General features: G+C 37.6%; 1 protein-coding gene across 4 annotated transcripts in view; it reads left to right on the forward strand.

Annotated features, from left to right (window-relative positions):
* Positions 1-13,809, forward strand: part of NAV3 (neuron navigator 3) — a 515,975-nt gene that overhangs the window by 73,897 nt on the left and 428,269 nt on the right. Inside the window, exon 2 of one of the 4 annotated variants that reach the window (XM_068190278.1) lies at positions 3,215-3,280. The exons of the other annotated variants lie outside the window; for them this stretch is intronic. The gene's annotated coding sequence lies outside the window, so the exon portion shown is untranslated. The remainder of the gene's footprint in view (positions 1-3,214; positions 3,281-13,809) is intronic. 4 annotated transcript variants of the gene reach the window in all.

A 13,809-nucleotide genomic window follows, 5' to 3' on the forward strand; every position in this document is an offset into this window, starting at 1 on the left:
TGGTTGTTGCATGTGTGATAAGCGCTGCTATTTGGACTGACATGGAGAGCCCCTTGGAGGCAGCACCATGGGTGCTCCCTGTGCTTCATCTCTGTCATGTGAGGGGAAGTGTTAAGAGAGTACCAAAGCAGCTCTGGAGTCATGGCTGATTTTGTTTTTGTATATTTTTTATTAATATTTCTATGTTGCCCTCCCTAGGAACACCATCAGATCAGAAGCCATCTTTACGTTTGTGGGTTTTTTTTCATTCTGGCAAAAGAACTGCATGAGTATAATTAAAAATATATATGGGAATGTGCTTAAAACAAAAAACATTGCAGTTGTCAGGTTTTAGCATTGGGTAAGCTATGCTTTACTTAAATCTTATGACTATCAGTGCAGACACATGTGGAATTATGGCTGAGTATTTAAAGGCAAGAAGGAAAAAAAAGAAATCAGGAAAATTCCAAGTGATGGTTACCAAAGCAACTATGATTCTTCCACACTTGTACTCTTAGTAGTGCTGCATGCTTCTCAGTGCCGCCAAGTGCTGGTGTGTTAATACATGCATGCAGCATAGCTGAGTTACTGAGGGAACCAAAGTTGTGGGGGTTTTAGATTAAAAATATGTGCAGGTCTAGCTCAGCAGTCAGACAAAAGCAAGGGGTAGAAGTGCAGCCTTTTACATGACAGAATATGATTATTTTCTTGCTCCTGGTAAAGAAAATAAATTAAAATATTAGATTAAAACCAATAAATTTAAAACTGTCGGTTTAGAAAATGGGAAATGCTTTAAAGAGAAGGATCTAGCTGGAAGAGTGATGCACCCTTCCCACCAGCACGAGGCTGCCAAAGCATGGCACTGGGAGGCAGAAACGATGTTGCCTGGACTCTCCCTGTTTGGTAGAAGAACAATTCCAGACCAGTTTCTCCTCCTATGTGGTGCAGTGAGAGCTCCCCCTCCTGTTTTCTGCCTTACCTGAGCTTTCAGATAGCACCAACCTTCGTTAGCATTTTAGGAGTATTTTTGAAATCTGTGGGGAGCTGGGAAGCCTGTGGCCAACAGTTCTGCAAAGGGGATAAAGGTCTTTTAGCTAAGACAGAGCGTGATCCCATGGCACGCTGTGCCTTTGGGTGCTTGGGGCACCAAAACAGGTGCTGGAGCTGAACAAATACAAGACTGGCAGTGCCATTCGATGAAACAGTTAACAGTGTTTGTACAAAAACAGTCCCTCTGTCAAAGAGGGAAGTTCTTCATATTTTATAACCAGAGAGCCTCTGCTTTTTCAGACTTCTCCTATTTTCGAGCTTTCCCCAGTCAACCCTGTACAGTGAACAACTGTTTTCTTGCTGAGGCCTGCAAGCAAGACCAAAGAAATAGCTGTGATAGGATGATGGGAAGAAAATCAGGAAGTTTGCAAGGCAAGTAATATGCCTGCTTCTTTGTATCTCAAACCCTTCAGTGGCAGCTTTATTCAAGCAGTTGCATTCCTTTTGCATAAGTCAGAAAGTATGACTGAATTTTATTCTGGCTTCATGGTTTTTGTGCCAGATAAAATACCTGATAAAGTGACAGCATTACTGATAGGGTGATACCTTATCTATTGTAATGCAACTGCACAAGTTGAACTGTCAGAATTGTTTGAGCTTAGAGAAGATCAGTTGTTTATGTCATGTAGTCATTGTGGTTTGAGTCCAGACATTAAAGTTGGGTTTTCTGTCCTGTCAATTCAAAGTCTGGGAACGGTCACAAAAAAATAGGCAACTTAAACTTGCAGAGCCAGCGTTCATCACACCTTTATAACTCAATTTTTTGGTGGGCTAAGAAGTCAGATAATCTTCATCTAGTGTGGCATATTCCTCACAAAGTTGATAGGTTTTATCAAATATTGAAATTATTGGTTCATGCTAATAAACTGGAATTTATATACTGTACTTTTTAGACTTCACCTGTAGAAATATGATTCTGCAGAGAAGTACCAGTTAAACACCTAGCCATATGACCAATTTCAACTTTGCCTTTTTATCTGGATTTTTGGTTCCTGAAGAGAAATCAGAAAAAGCTATATTGATGTCATGGATGCTGCATAAGATCTAAAATGTCCTTTAACTTATTGCTGGAAATAGGTATCTGATAAACAGTGTTGGTCTTTTTGACCATGATAAGCAGGTTAAAATAGTTTGAGAAAGGTTATAAATCTTGTAGCTGTGCACCTAAGGTAGGAAGTGATTCATTATCAGTACATAAGTGAATTTGCTAAAGAATGCTTCATTTAAGTGACATAATCACCTTAATGCTTCTTATATCAGCCTGGGATACCTTCTGCAGAGCTGCTCTTCATGCAAAGTGGATCACCTATTGCCATCCACATTTTAAAAGATTTAAATAACAGTTGCTTGCTGACTTGTAACAGTTTTCCCTCCTCTTGATTTATTTTTGGGCATAGCCTTGTTCTGTTTCTTCTTGAGAAGTGCAGTAAAATTAATTCCATAAATAACTTGGCACTTCTGTATAGCATATCTAGCAGACAGATTTTTTTTTTGTTTCCAGCGAATATATTCTTGAGTAGGTTACCATTGCTGTTTTTTTTTTTTGGGTTTTTTTTTGTGTCTTTTGAATGAAGCCACAGTAATCTGATATTAATTTAAATGTCAAATTAAGAATGTGTCTATGGGAGTCAAGTATGCTACCCTAGCTAATTATTCACTAGGGCGTCTGCATTCTATGTTAATGAGGTATAACACACAAAAGACAAAATAGCTGAATATCAAAGCTGCTATAAGAGAATACGCAAGTGTCTTAAAGCCAAAAAAGCCCAGTACAGCATTCTCAATGTGTAGATAAAAAATGAGGTATGTAGGTGGCTTGAAGCCATAATAAAATATGAATTCACATCCCTAAATGTCAGTGCAGTGAGGAAAGACTTCAGCTATCCACAAATCAGTGATAGCACATACCTATGACAGCACAGACATAAAACTGATAGAGCTATGCAAATGTGGAGGTGGTATTACCAATTTCCAGAGAGGGCAGGCCACTATTCTGAATGGGTATGAAACTTAGACAACCTTGGATGTACTGTAGGGAAATCTGCAACAAAACTGCTACTAGAATCCTCATTTTCATTTTAGTGTTTGGCTTAGCAGTTTTTTTTTTTGATAACCACCATAAAAAGGACTGTGCATCTTTCATCTGCCTAGAGTGGAATATTGAAAGCTGATGTTTGTTTTTCAGGTTGACCTTACTCTGGTCCGTCATGTGTGTCTGCCACCTTGCAATCACACTGATCTGATGTGTTAGGTAAAAGCAGCAATTTCCCACTGCCCTTCAGCAAAGCCTGCCTAAAGCAGTGGCTTGGGAGCTGTTCTGGCAACCAGCATGTTTCAGTATAATCCCTGTTTTTTGCAATTTGAGAGCTTTTAATTTTTCTAGATTTAGTTAAGAGGGACAATCTCTAGGCTGTTTTTGATAACATTGACAAAGACGACAGTACTTTTTGTTAGGGTGAGCTAGAGCAGGCAGTTATTGAGGTATTCTTGTGAAATCAGTGGAAAGGATATGGGAGTGTTTATGTTCCCCTGGTGTTTTATTTGGTCTGTAGATCATTGTAGGGCTGTTTAGTGAGCATGGAGCAATTTTCTGTTTGTTGCAATAACATTGATTTGATTGTGATTCTGTCTGTAGCGCAGGATTCTACACCACAGAAAAGGCCGCTCCAGAATGCCTGACATCTATAAATGTAAAGAAATAATAAAAATAGAAAATGTGTGTTGTGCCCAGAATACGCAGACAGTAACAGTTCACCTGGGAAATACCTTATAACAGATTCACTGATTGGTAAATTGCTGATGGGATTAGACAATAGTCAGGGACCAGTGGTGTAGAAAAGGAGTTTCCTTCTTTGAACTTTAAAATGTTTGTCCTTTAGGGCCATTTAATGATGAATCAGAAGTGTTTGTTTTCTACAAAAATTGATATAGATAAAGAATGTTATTTTTCTTATGAAAATTATTCCCTATTATATCAGGAAGTCTTTTAATAAAGTGTAGTAACTTTGTGTGTGTATGTGTGTGTATATATATAGACAAGTTTACATTACATTACACTGTAATGTAATGAGGCAATGGAATTTTACTAGAGACTCTGGTATGTTTCATGCTTAAGTAAAACAATGTAAAACAGAGCCTAGCCCTGGAAATAAAGACTTTGCTTAGTAGAAACTTAGAGCTCCCTGTGAAGGATAACGAATATCTCTGCACAGCCAAAATATTACCAGAATCGTGTCCTTGCTAACATGTCTTTGAAACATTCCCAGTGTTGAGTGACATCATAGATAAGTAGCTATAGCAAGACTGACAGCTGGATCAGTAGACATATCAAGAATGCTGCAAGAATATAGTTGTTGCAAAATTTTATTCTAAGCAGTAATCAGCAGTGTGGGTGCTACCACTTTGTCAAATTGTTCTGTACCTGAAAATTTGAAGGGTGTAATAACCCCTTGTAGAATCACATTTGAGGTGCCCCAGTTGACACCTCATATACCTGAATGAATGTTTACTCTTGCCATTCTACACTTTGAATTCTCTCTCTCCCTGGTCAACATGGGCCAGTTGTGAATTTTTGTGATAGTTTCTGCTTATCTCATCACATATTGCTTTCTCGCCTTAGCCTTTCATCTGTCTTTCGCTGCTTGGTGTTCTCACATTATTTGTATTTTTTCCCTCCATTTTCTTCTTTATTGTTTCTGCATTGCATTGTCCTTCCACAGTCTCCAGTGATTTTTAATCCTTCTTTTATCTTCAAACGCTTCTTAATTGCTTCTTTATTTTTCTCATACCTCATAAAATGTTCATCCTCCTTCTTCCTGCCTTCTCTCTCCTTGTCAAGATGTTCACCTCTTCTCTCTAGGTCCAATATCCTCTCTCCTCTCTCTGTGGACTTTTTAGTTTTTCATTTCTTCCCTGTGGTAACAATGTTCAAATATGCTTCCATGTGCATATAAGAGATGAAAAAAAAATCAGTTCTCTTGGTGGTAATTATGAACCTTCTTACTGGTTCTTTTTATCCTTCCAAAGCAGAAGGTGCTTTGTGTGTGCACATAAAGTTGCACTGAGCAACGAGACTGGCGCATAATATTCCTCTGCACATTCTGGTTCAAACAGTAAATCGGATATATATTGAGGATTTGAGGGTTGAAGTGGGATAATATTAGGCTCTTTTTTTCCACCTCCTGTTGTGAAATAGCATCTAACCTTTCTGGCCTTCTTTGGTAATATGTTATTGAATAAATCAAAACAAAGGAAAAACATTTAGAAGGGGGAGTGAGGTTTGAATATATATTGCACAAAAGAACAACAAAAAAATCCTGTTCTTTTCTACTGAGATCTTTCATTAGTTTCAGCAGTGTTTTTTTCTAGCCATGTGAGCAACTGTGAGCCAGGCTTTCGGATATTTCACTTGCATATAATATGTTTTGCACAATTTTGACTTTGTGTTGTACTTTGCTGTGTAGGTGTCTTCTCAATGATGGAATTATTGACCTTGAAATTCAGTGAATGTTGGAGACATAATTTTTTTTCATTTTTTATGATTATATTTTAGTCTGTCTATTTGTGTGGTCTAAACCTCTGTTCATCTAGCATTATCTCTTGAAATTATCTGAGACTCATATGAGACTCAAGGTTAATCTGTTGAACCAAAATTTCTGATTTTTAGTATGAACTTTCAGGAACTAATACTTGTGCAATTAGTTGCCCCCAAGTGGTAAGCAGATCGCAAGCAAAAAATATTTTCAAAGGGCTGTAGACATATCAGCAGAAACTTAGAATAGATACTGATACACTGAGTCAAATGTCAGAGGTCTCAAAAAGTTGCTGCTTGAAGCTGACAGGGCACATTGGTTTGCCTTATGGCTGCAGTGATTTTTATTCTGTTGACATCTGCTATTGGATTTTGCCTCTAAAACAATTCTTACTATGAATTTTGATTAACTTTTCTTCAATAGTTGTGTGTGACATCTGTTAATTAGGACATATTGACAAACCTGTCCTTACAGGCTACAAGATGATACAGGAGCTTTCACTGCTATACCTGTAGTTTGTCTTTCTATGAGATTTTCTAAAACCCATCACAGATCCTAGAATTAAGATAAAAATGTAGGGTTGGGTTGGCAACACTGGGTAAGGTGTGTTAAGTCTGACTCAGAAAAATTACGAACATTGATGCGTTTTCTAAAAGTACCATTTTTTGTGTTCCGTAGTGGTGATGAATTACAGGAGCTAGAGGTCATACAGGACAGTGTCTTATGTGCCTCAGCCTGCCTTTCAAGCTGATAGAAAACAGTGTGTGCTCTGTAAGCATTGTATGGCTCATGTTGATCATGCTCATTTCCCAGTGCCTCTAAAGGAAGGTGAGGGTCCTCAGCCTCTCTGGGGTGGTAGATTTAGCCAAAATCCTGTAAGCCCAAATGTGCCAAATTGTAGCTCTTCAGCCTTGCTGCAGAGCAAGGATTGTAAACTGGTGAGTAGGATGGGAGCCATCAGGAATGCTGTCCCCATTTGGGTCCTGTTACAGAGCTCTTAGGCACAGGCTTCAGCTGAGGCAACTCCCGGAGCATTCCAGTCCTGGGAGGTGGTGCAGCCCATAAGCAGATCTGTCACAGCCTCTGCTGTGGTTAATTGATGCTGTGAAGCATGACATAGCATTTGCTTTCTGTGCTACAGCTATCAGATGGTGTGCCCTTCTTATTGCTCAAGAGGTATGATAAACAGCTGTATTTCATGAATTGACATTTCCAAAGAGATCTTACTTGTTGAACTTAAGCCCATTAACACAAAGTTTAACCAGCAATGACACATAAAACTCTAAAGCTAATTAATTCTGATAGTGAAAACCCATCTTAAGAATGATTTGATGTCTGGTTCATTAAAATATCACATGCTTTAGTTGAATTTTCTGCAGCCCTGCTTACCCTATTGGATATAAAATTCTACCTTTAGAATGGGATTACTTAGAGGTGATCATTAGTTGAAGACAGGTTATGTAAGGGATATAGCTAAAATAACATCTCTTCAGTATAGTGGAAAAAGCTGAGTGTCTGTAATAGTTGGAAGATTCCCCTGTAAGTAAATAAGGGGAAAAAAATAAAGAAATCTTGTATCAGATGGCTGATTTTAACAGAAGCATGTTTTAGAGAGGTAGGAGGTTTTGTCCTTGCCAGCAAATTATTGCAATGAGCTTTCTTCTCAAAACATGAACTCTTGAACAAAATCCTTAGCACTGAGCGGACTTTCAAATACTGTTTTTGGGATTCCATCACTATTGTCTGAATGACACTCAGTACTTGTTTAATTTTGAAAATTTTCTTTTGAATTAAAAGCTATTCTGGTTTTTGCTTAGGCAGTGAGTCCATTAGGTGGACTGCAGCAGCAATCAACCTCACTTTTTTTCTGGACAATGTACTTACCAGTTGTCAAACACAGGATATTACAACTTGAGCCTCTGTATATGCACTGTTCATGCTTGCTTTTGTGGGATGACTACTTTGGTTTCAGTACAGAAATCCAGTAACAAAATCTGACCATCTATTCACATAGAATAATTTATTTACATAGATTGCCCCCCTTGCACTTGCTTTGTCTGCTAATTTTCTGTCAGCTGTACTCATGTTTCTCCTAGAGTGAGTAAATTTTATAAAAGTTAGTGAATATCCGCTAAATTGTTTTAATACTAAAATAATATACTGCACAGTAACTTCTGATCTACTTAAATTCCTGTATCTTGAATACTTCCATTTTTTTCTCTTTATATGATATAGGACTTGCTGAGATGATTACATTAATAATGCATAACTATAAAAATTAAAGTGCATTGCAGAGAAGAACATAGTAATAGGTTTAATTGATTTAAATTTGTTAATGGGTGCCAGCAATCAGAAGCCAGGTGCAGGTCTGACTTCAAATGAACTGATAGTGACAACAGTGCCAAAATCACTGTCAAGATTAATAGTTCTGGTGTTGAAGGAAAAAATAGTTAAATGTTAGAGTTACTTAAAGTTAAACTTGAAGAAAATGTGAAGTACATGCTCTGGACTTTCACACTCATGGTTTTTATTGCTTGTTATTGCTGTTATGTTTAAACTTCAATTTACTAGTTTTACCTTTTTCTATTTAGTTTCTTTTTGATTTCAGTTTCATATTATAAGATTTAAAACTAATTGCTAAGTAAGATTAGTTTTATGCTATGCAGATGGTGAAAGTAATTTTCTAAAGAACTAACTTATATTTCAAAGCTTCAGAAAAACAGTGAATATTTAGCACCAGTTAAATGCAGGACTCTGCCATTAGGTACTATTAGTCTTTCTGCTTCTAGTTGTTCTCTAAAAGCAGGGGGAAATAGTAATATTCTTCATCTCATAGAAAACAGGGCATTTACAAAGCTTGGCTGTCATTGACACAAAAGTATTTTTCTGTTTTATTAACAAGAAACATTTATAGAGATCTGGGGTTGTGATTTTGTGTGTCTCTAATTTTGATTTATAGTTGTGCTTTAAGGTAACTTTGCATTTGAAAGTGACTTTAGTCTTCGTAAGTTATGTATGTGCTCCTGTTAAAATTTGGTTATGGAGACAATATTTTAAAATCAATTAGTTATGAATCTCCAAATGTGAAGTTTACTGCTGCATAGTAGAATTCTTTGAGTTTGTTCCTGTCCAGATTGTACCATGTTCAATATTGTGTCTAAAGAGTGGAAGCTTGAGGTTTGGAAATGAGGAAGTTGTCAGCTGTTTTCTGACTGCTTCAGATACTATGACTTGAATACTGGGTGTTTTTTTTTTTTGTTTGTTTGTTTTTTTTTTTTTTTTCATTCAGACTTCTTCTACAGCATTAGTATCAGATCAAAAACATTGAGAAACCTACTCTTTGTTTAGAGTAACCCTTGTTTAGGAGGTTTTCTTCATAGATTTTTGTTTTCCTTTATATTTTTTTTCCTGTCTGCGCTGTAGCACAATCCTTCAGAAGGCTTATCTAGAGTCTCTGCAGGATGCAGGGGAATACCAATATCTTAAATGTACAGACCTGGAGATAAAAATGGAGGCTTGTGGAAAATCATGGAAGAAACTGGTATCAGATCTGGAAATTGAATCCACATTTTAGCACATAACTGTATACATCAATTGTATCCATGTCCTTATTTCCTGCAAGTTTAAATTTTAGACAGGAAGCTTTGCAGATTGTGGGCAAGATTACAGACTACTGAGATTCTTGTGGCTTTTTGTAGAGATTTTTAAAGTACAGCACTCCTCCTTTTACAAGGGATAAATCAGTATGAAGGTCCACCCTGTGAATTTGCCAGGTACCTGACCCAGATGTGCCTTGCTATGCAGAGATAAAGCAAGAAACTCTTTGAAGAAAATGAGAAGGGGAAAAAGTGAAAATAGAGAAGAGAATCCAGCAAAATTAAGTATTGGAGTAGGCATGTTAAATATATCTGGAAATTTGGTGGTTCATTAATTACTCAAATGATTGTCCTTGATGCCTGCTTCACTCAGGCTTTGTAAGTTGCCTGACAGACTGGATGCATGGAAGTGGGGGATGGAATTACAATTGGTAGGAATGAGGATGGGCTTTTAAAAATGGGCAGTGAGCATCAGAGCAATATACTGTCTCTAAAGTCCTGTAGTCTTTAGTTAGATCCTTCATTGCTACAGGAATAAGTCACAATTAAAATGTTGTGGGCTGTATTGCCACTTAATTCCTTTGTTTGCTCTCTTGCCTGTGATGGGGCTGCAGGAAAGAAGGCAGCTGCCCATTTGTCTTATCCTGCGGGCTGTTTGCCAGCTTTGAGGAAGACTCTGGAAGGAGGACGACAGCTTGTTCCCAAGGGGGAAGAAATAAGTGTTCAGGAGGATGGTAATTCCTGGAAACACATGGGAAACAGCTGGGGTGACTTTCTATGGGCCTTTGTGTCTCAAGAGAGCCTGGTGGGGCAGGTTGAGGAGAGCAAGAAACCTCAGAGAAAGTGTAAGCATGAACAAAAGGGTCCTTTTGGAAAAGGCAGGCTGAGCAGAGGAGGAGAGGGATTTGAAATTCTCTCTTACTGTTATTCTGTTTTACACACCAGAGAGGAGTTCCCTCAGTGTTGAGAAACCCCTACCTATTATTCTAACAAAATCCAGCATGGGAGACTCAAAGCCCTTCTTGTCTTCTTTGGGATGCTGAGTGTAAGAAAAGGTGTAGTCTAGGTCATCTGAAAGGTCATGACTCAGCCAGAAACCCAGAGGGCAAAGATTCCTTATTTTTCAGACCCGAGTCTCAAAGTTCAAATGACTCCAAAACATTGCAAATGGTGGTGACATAATTATGTGTGGGTACCATACATTATTAATGAATACTTGATTCAAATTATATATATTGCTGCATCAGTTACTTATCTAGAAACTTACTTCAAATTCAGATCAGGAAGAAACATCTTCTTAATCTTGCCTTAGAATGGATTTTCTGATTTTCTTCTTTCATAACTGAGGCTTGGCTAAACAGGGAAAAAAAATAAAAGGTGCTTGATAGTACATATTAGAAAGCTATGTGTATAGTTGGAGATAAGCTGATGTTTGAAGAAATACAACAGTTAATTACTTTTCAGGTGGTGGTGGTGAGACTATAGAGGGTTATTATATTTACCTGCAGACTCCTGTTTTTTTTGTCTACAATACACAAGGGAAGGAAAATTGAAAAAATATTTCACAAGCATTTTTTTAAGAAATTTTTTCCTCAGAAGTCTGTCAGATTAATTTCTAATACAGTAGTGGCAGTTGCATTATATATGTTTTACATGTCTCACTTGTCCTTTTTGCCTATTGATGTTCAAATAAGAATTAGTAACTCAGTCTTTTTTTTTACCAAAATTTTCATTGAAAAGGGGTTGAAAAACATGAGCACTAGTCATGAATTCATTATTATCAGATTATTCTCCTGTGAATTCTGTTTAAGGCACTGACAGAACAGAATAATATTACTGGCCTCTTTAAGCAGCACCTTATTATTATTATTATTATTGTTGCCTGGTGTATTTAATTGTAATTTTCATTACAGGTTTTATGAGGTGTGGATTAAAGGTAAAAATCTCTGGGGCTGAACTGCCAATAGTCATCCTGTGGGTTTCAGTTATAGAATAACTTCTCCATTTATACTGCTTAAATTTAGAAAGCAAAGGTCACAAGAATAAATTTTCTTTGTATGAATAAGCACTGGGGAAATTGAGGACCCAACTATTATCATGAGATGACAGTCAGTTCTATCAATCTAGATATTTGCAGGTCACAGTGGTAGCAAATCTGTGCAGTTTTATTAGCAATGATGCTAATCATCAGACATTTTAAGGGAGCCTTTGAAAATGTTCTCTCTGGAGGTGATTGCTCCAGTAAAGCCACTGCAGAATCTGTAGGCCTTACTATGAACACAGATGGATCAATGCTGAACAGTTTGGTGAATTTCTTGCTTCTTTTTTTAGCAGTATGGGATAAGAGTAGTGAATGCTAAAGATATGTGGAAACTCCTACAGTTCCTGTCTAAGACTGCATCAGTAATGTCCTTTCAGCTCTCTGATTTTTACTCACCCTTGATTTAGAAATTAAGATATTTGCTTACTAGAAAAGATGGGGTGGGTTGGTTGCTGCTTTTAAATTGTTGACAGCCTCCAAGGAATATCTGCAGCATTAGAGTAGTGCAGAATGTTGTTACATTTCAGTGTTTTAAGCAAAGGTCATGGAGAATTGCTTCTCTGAGTGTTTAGAAATCCTCCTCTGCTTCTGCTTCACTTGAATGTTAAGCAATCCTGTAGATACTGTAGTTGCTAACTGTAATTTCCACAGCCATTAATCACATAAATGTAACATATAGAGTGCCATGGTGTCAGAAAACTCTTCAGGTGTCTTCTTCAGATACTGTTCAGCTCCTTGGAACTGGAGGGTGCCACATGGCGCCAGTGTGTCTGAGCTTGGAGAAGGGGGTGGCCAGGGGAGGCTGGAGGTCCCTGGGAGGCCTGTGGAACACAACCTGGCAGGACCTGAGCAGTGTGGCCTGACTTTGAATTTCACTTTGCTTTCTGCAGGGGGTCAGACCAGATGGCCTCCAGGGATTCTTTCCCATCAGAGTGCTTTCATAATCTTATGACTTGGCCTAGAGCATGTTTTCCCCTGCTTCTCCCTGCCCTCTGTTCTGCCTTCCTATTTATTTCTTATCCTATTTTCTTGGCTGAGGACAGCATCCTCATCAGAACCACCAGACTGGAACTAGAAGTGTAGCGCTCTGTTGTCTCAATTAGCTTTGCTGTGAATGTTGTCTTAACATCGTGGATGCGCATACAGAGAGGTTTGTAGTGGCTAATGGAATACAACTGAATGAAAATAGATGATGTTATATAAAGACTAATACTTGGGAACATGGGCAAGGATAAATGATAAAAGGCATGCAGTTTTTCAGATGAAGAGCTATAATGGAGATCTGTCAAGACAAGGCCTTAGGGTAGGAAATGAAGAACAGTTTTATTCCTGTGTATAAATAGAATCCAGAGCTCCCTGACACAGTGAAGTAAAAAGGCAAAGATTTGTCACTTGGATGTAAAGGAAATGTGGGAGATTTATGTTCCTCCACTAAAAAATTTCATCTATATAAGCCAGCCAACCATTTTTGTTCTGTTGAATGAGAGGGGAATAATTATTCATTCTGGTTGATGTTGTATAAAGGAATGTGCTTATTCAAACTAGATGCATCTGATAGAAAATGAAAAGCTTTGCTTTTTCTGTCTATAAAAATCTGGTTCCTTTTTTAATGGTGACATTTTAAAGGAAGAGAAAAAAGTTAGCAAGTAGTAGCCAAAAATACCCACCAAAACCCAACCCAAACCTCCAAACTGAAAATGTTTTGTGGTAGGGAAGGGGGGAATTGTAATGAATTTTATGTGTTTATATGTAAAAAAAGAATAAATCCAGGGAAAAAGAATGGAAATAATTGTAAATGAAACTCCACTGTAAAGTTTCAAGATGAATTTTTTTGGTTTTGAATCACCTACAAATTGGGATGGAGCTCTTCATCTCTGTTGAGCATTATTTTAGTTTTCCTCTGAATTACTCAAGTATGAATGCATTTACACATAGCTGGGATAGGAAGTCTTAAGAGAATTTTATGAAAGATGGACAGGATCACAGTAACAAAAATGATGTCTGGACTCTTTACAAGTGCTCTAAAGTAACTGCAGATGAGGCCAGGCCTGGAGTCCAAACAACCTGGTGAGAGCCTGTGGAAGGGTATTTTAAAATCAGACACAGCTGCTTTCCCTTATTTTCAAAAGGCAACTTTTAATAAGACTGTGCCATTCCTTAGGTTTTTCTTGCTGGTCATTGTCATTTGACATCTCACTTCTATGTGTTTGTGGTATGGGAAAGATTGCTATTGCCAAACTTAAGCACAAAGGAAAATTACTAACTCTGGCAAGAGAAATCTGTGTTTATGGGTTCTCCTGTTGCTATCAGAGCCTCTACACTTTCATATTGCTGAAGCACAATTTTCATGCTTCTAGAACTTGCGTGACTGCTTTGTTTTTGTGTCTGAGGAGTCAGTTCTAGCTGGTTTTCCTAGCAAGTTATCTGTGTAGTTCATTATGATTTTTTTTGTCATGTAAGAGTTGTTAGAGGGAAAAGTGCTTTTTACCAAGACATTGCACTTTTTTCCTTGTGCCTATATTTCCAAATCTGAGTATGTGAAAATGATTATTTTTCCAAGGTTTTGTGGATGTGATTCTTTGATGCATTTCTTTCCTCTTTGAGGTGGTGC

The sequence above is a fragment of the Anomalospiza imberbis genome, chromosome 5 (genome assembly GCF_031753505.1).
Source record: "Anomalospiza imberbis isolate Cuckoo-Finch-1a 21T00152 chromosome 5, ASM3175350v1, whole genome shotgun sequence".
In the NCBI taxonomy this organism is placed as follows: Eukaryota; Metazoa; Chordata; class Aves; order Passeriformes; family Viduidae; genus Anomalospiza; species Anomalospiza imberbis.